This window comes from Eleutherodactylus coqui, chromosome 8 (assembly GCF_035609145.1).
Source record: "Eleutherodactylus coqui strain aEleCoq1 chromosome 8, aEleCoq1.hap1, whole genome shotgun sequence".
NCBI classification, from domain to species: Eukaryota; Metazoa; Chordata; class Amphibia; order Anura; family Eleutherodactylidae; genus Eleutherodactylus; species Eleutherodactylus coqui.
Genome location: NC_089844.1, coordinates 32,119,312 through 32,124,760, shown reverse-complemented (window position 1 = coordinate 32,124,760; position 5,449 = coordinate 32,119,312).

The window sequence follows — 5,449 nt, the reverse complement described above, 5'->3', positions numbered from 1 at the left end:
GGCCTGTTCTTTGGGGCTGAGGAGGGAGTGAAAGGTCTCAAAAAGTTGTTTGGGGTTGTGGGATAGTGAGGAGATAAGGGAGGTGAAATAAACGTGTTTGGCATGGTGAAGGGCTAGGTTATAAGTTTTAAGCATGAATTTGAAGTGGAGGAAGTCTGCCGGCAGCTTTGACTTTCTCCATAGCCGCTTGGCGCACCTAGAGCACCGCCGGATGAAGCGCGTTTGGGACGTGAGCCAGGGTTGCCGTGGTCTGCGTTTGACGGCTCGCGTCACGGGCGGTGCCGCTTCATTATATGCTTTGTCAATGAGTGGATATTTAATGCTCAGGTATGCAACTGTATATATTGCTAAATCATTGACAAGTCTTGAGAAGTACTTTAGTGATGAGGACCCTTCAATCTTCAGGATTTAACTCTAGGTTCATCACAACGGAGTGAATCAGACCATATTGAACTGAGCATTGATGATCGTTATTTCCATAGTCTGTCAACATGCAGAGTGCTGCTATTTTGGTTTCCGTCACCATGAGTGAACACGTCTCTCCCTCCTTTGCTCTAATTAATCAGTGCTTCTGTAGCAGGAGGTGGGCATGTACTCCCAGCCATCACTAGTACAGAGAGCTGATGAGTGACCATCCTCTATCTTCACACCTTCCATACCACATGAATGATTTAGGTTGAATTAGTATTAAGATTTTGAATCCTTTGTTGGTTGCTGAATATATTAAGTAAAAAAATCCTTTAGGGCAGAGGCGTAACTTGAAGCTTCTGGGCCCCAATGCAAAACCTGTAACAGGGCCCCGAACTATAATGCTTTATTCATAGTACTGGGCTCCCTAAATGGAGAAGAGAGGCCTTATGGGCCCCCTAAGGCTCCTAGGCCTGGGTTCAACTGCATCCCCTATAGTTATGCCAGTGCTTTAGGGCTCCTTCACACTTGTTCGTGTGATATTGCCCTCGCCATCCATGTGAAAGCTCTGTGGATGCGAGGCATTTTCATGTGAAAACAGCCTTACATCTCTGTGGGTATGAAGGGAATCCCAGCCGCGGTAGAGGATTGATGAGTTCTCCCATTTCCTTTAATGGGGCCGACGCTGCTGCCGACGGCCCCATTGAAAACAATAGGGGATCTTGCAGAAAGATAGGACATGCTGTGATGTGTTTCCCGCATTGCAATATGGTGCCATGCAGAAAAACGTTGTTAATATATGGGGCTGGAGAGAGGGGACCACACGGACCCATAGGGGAAGCTGCACATGACCAGGTGGTTAGGGAGCAGAATGGTTAAAAATCAGCTGCAGGCTTTTGCCATTTTAGCAGGGGTGATTGGAAAAAAAGTTTGGCGCTATTTTGCTACTTTTTCTCCATTAGGGAGGCCCATAGGACTTATGGGGGTCAGGCATGGTTGCAGTATGACGAGCAGTTTCGTCAGCGCAAAGCAGTGTGACCGAATATTCGCTGGGATCATAAGGCTATTGGTCTGTGGTTAAAGGTTATGGCTCCAATGTGTTACGGGCAGTCGCTTCACGGGGGGACCGGGTCTAACGGTGCAAGCAGCGGGGCTAATTCCTCAAATTCAGCGGGTGCATCGGGGGTGCGAAAGGCAGCTTTTTGCAGGCAGTTTAATTAGGGCCAGTGTAAGTTCGGGGCTAACTGTCAGTTTAAACACAGGTGCTCCATATGCAACGGGCAGTCGCACGGGTCTGCTAGATATTTCAAATGCGTTTTTTGTTGTTAGGTTTTTCGGAGAGTTTTCAAGTTCCTGCACCGAGGCATTAGGTCCCCTTTTCAATTAAGAATTTACAGTCGGAGTTACGTTATCCGGCAGTGGTTGGGACAAGTTGCGGAAAGAAGTCTTATTGGAACACATGGCGGGTTCTTTCACTTCCCTCCCATTACCTGATTTGGTGGTCTCCCACTAGGGGTGGTACCTAAAAAAAGAACCAGGGAAATTTCGGTTGATCCATCACTTGTCTTATCCAAAAGAGGAGTCAGTGAATGACAGGATAGACCCCGACATTTGATGAGGCCGTAAAATGGGTACAGAGGTGTGGGAGATGGGTGCTGCTGACTAAGATGGATGTGAAGTCAGCATTTCGATTACTTCCAGAACATCCTGAGAGTGTGTGTGCGGTTTTTGGGGTGTTTTTGGGAATGGAATTTTTATGTTGATCAGTGCCTGCTGATGAGCTGTTCTATTTCCCGTGCATACCTCGAAGCTTTTAGCTCGTTCTTGGAGTAGGTAGTGCGCAATGTAGCAGGATTTAAGTCGATCATTCACTATTTGGATGACTTCTTATGTTTTGGTCTTGCTGGCTCCGGGGTTTGTGCTGCCCTTTTAGCCACGGTGCAGTGGATCACTAATTGTTTTGGAGTCCCATTGGCCCCTGAAAAGACGGAGGGCCTGGTTACGTTCAATTTTTGGGTATCACAATTGATACAAAAAAAATGGAATGCTGGCTGCCAGAGGACAAATTGAATTAATTATGGCAGGACTTACAGGGAGTACGTCGGGCTAGGAAGGTTACACTTAAGATTTTGCAGTGATTGTTGAGTAGGTTGAATTTTGCCTGTCGAATTATGCCAATGGGGCAAGTTTTTTGTCATAGAATGGCGGAGGCAACAGCAGGGGTGAAGTCTGGGCACCATTTTCTTTGGGTGACTGTAGGAATGAAAGTAGACTTGGATGTGTGGTCCAAATTCCTGGACGGGTATAATCAGTGATCACTGTTTTTGGAGAAGTCCGTGGATAACTTTGATTGCCAGCTGTTCACTGGGGCGGCGGGTATCAGAGCCTTTTTTAAAGGGGAGTGGTGTTCGTCCCCCTGGCCTGTGCATGGGTACAAGCCGGTTTGGTTAGGAATTTGGTTCTTTGGAGTTTTTTTCCGATAGTTGTGGCGGTATCATTTTGGGGAACATGGTTCAGGAATAGAGATGAGCGAGTATACTCGCTAAAGGCAATTGCTCGAGCAAGCATTGCCTTTAGCGAGTACCTGCCCGCTCGAGACTGAAGGTTCGGGTGCCGGCAGCGGGCACGGAGCTGCGGGAGAGAGCAAGGTGGAACGGAGGGGAGATCTCTCTCCCTCTCTCCCCCCCGCTCCCTCCTGCTGACAGCCGCTACTCACCGCTCCCCGGCGCCGGCACCCGAACCTTCAGTCTCGAGCAGGCAGATACTCGCTAAAGGCAATGCTCGCTCGAGCAATTGCCTTTAGCGAGTATACTCGCTCATCTCTATTCAGGAACAAAAAAGTAAGTTTTCATTATGATAATCTTGGGGTAGTACACGCTATTAACTCAATATCGGTGCGCTCACCACCTGTGGTCGATTTGTTACGCCACTTGGTGTTATCTTGTTTGTCATTGAACACATGGGTGGTGGCAGTGCATGCTCCTGGGGTTGAAAATTCTATAGTGGATTACCTTTCTCGTTTCCAGTGGTATTGATTCCGTTCCCTGGTGCCGAATGCAGCGAAAGAGGGATGTCCTTGTCCTCTGGAGCTTTGGATGTTGATTAACATGCAGCAGAGTGTTTTATTTGGGGTTCGTTGACAAAGGGACCGTAGTTAGCACACGAGGTAGCATAGTATGAATGGGAGAAATGGCTGGGGGATGTAGATGTTGCGCAGTCGAAAGTTGATTACGATTTTTGGGAGAAGCATCGGTTAAGGGGTGGTCAGTGGCCTAAGTGAACTGGATAGTGTGGCAGCTTTGGCGGTCGGTTTTCAGCTGAGGGGGTTACAGGACATTACAAAAACTTTTAGGGTAAGACAGGCATTGAAGGGGTTTTGAAGGGGGTAAAACAGTTAGGGATGGAAGGCAGCAGGTTACATTTGTTATGCTGAAACGCATGTGTGAGAGTTTGGAAAGAATTTGTAGGGATGATTTTGAGAGGAGCCTTTTTCATTGTGTTTTCGCATTTGCTTTTTCGGGGTGCTCTGGGTGGGTAAGTTGGTGTCACCCAGCAAAAAGATTAGTGGAGGTTTGGATATGGATGATGTCAGTTTCACTGGTAGGTGGTTGGAGATCTGGTTGCGTAGACCAACCATGAGAATAGGGAAACTCCGGACAGAGCAGCCAGCCCAGGCCCCAGCCACGCCAGAAGGAGCAGCCCGCACAGACCGGACACCAGCACCCCCAGTGGTAACCCTTCTAACAGAGGATTTGGGTCCTTAGAAGGTTAAGAAAATTGGGAGATGGGAGTCCAATAAGTATAAGACATATGTTCGGCCCAAGGGGTCTGTTCGTAGAGTCATATAATAAAAAAAAAAGTTGGGAGGTTGGTTAGTTACCGTTAGTTGTATTACTGGGTTAGGATGTGGGATATATGGAATGACATTTTTGTATATTTTAATTTTTTACACAGGACATCATTCCCCAACCCTGGTGTGGCTTTGGGGCCTTTCATATGTCTTTTGGGCAGCCAAACACACAAGAGCACGGATGAACAGGAGGCAGTTAGGTTTTTAAAAGGAGGTTGCAGTAATTCAATAGCAAGGTAGGCGGGGAATGTCGTGGAGGCAGGTTTTGCAGGAGGTGAGTGATTGTTCGAGTAGGAATAGACATTCTGGTTTTACACCTGGGCAGGAATGATCTTGGGAGCCACCCTGCTCCAGAATTGAGAAGGGATATTCAATATGATTTTCTGTGGCTCCATTGCCTGTTTCCCAGTATGGTGGTGGTGTGGTCTGAGATCATTCCACGGAAGACGTGGCGGATGGCAAGGTCGATTGACGGTTTGAATAAAGCAAGAATTAAACTAAATAGGCATGTCAGCCATGTCAGCTTTTGTGGTGAAGAATGGGGGGATTAGTGTATGGCATTTTGATTTTGAAAAAGAAGAGGGAAACTTTTGGTTGGCGGATGGCGTACATCTTAATGATATAGGAATAGATATGCGGGTGTTGGCCTTGCAGGGGGAGATTGAAAGGTCGTTGTTGATGGTGGTGGCTGCGCAGGCTTAGGTGGTAAGCCATGCTGGCCATGGTGGGTAGGTGGGGGTCCTAGGAGTCAGTTTTAAATTGTTTGGGAGGGTGGAAGTTGGTGGGTACAGCCTCACCAGATAATACTCCCTCCTTTGTTTCATTTTGGTTAGCGTCTGGTGCTCTGGGATTCGGCCAATTGGGGGCGGTTATTCCTCCCTGTTATATATTAGCCACCTAAGGGTGGCTAGTGGTGCCCATGAACTGGTTAGTACGGTTGTGGGCAAGGTACGTTTTTTTTTATTATGAAGAACTTTAAGCACCAGATTTTTAGGGCCCCAAAGATTCCCCCACCCCATTGTGGTTTCATGTATTTATGTTAATAAAATGGCAGCTGCGGGCAAGTTATCCAAATTTGGTGTCATTTTTTAAGGTTGGGATGTTGAGTTTGGCTACGGAGCGATCACTTTAACCTACCCTGGTCATGTGACTGAACCCATTCAAAAGAATGGGTTTCATATTTGTGCGTCT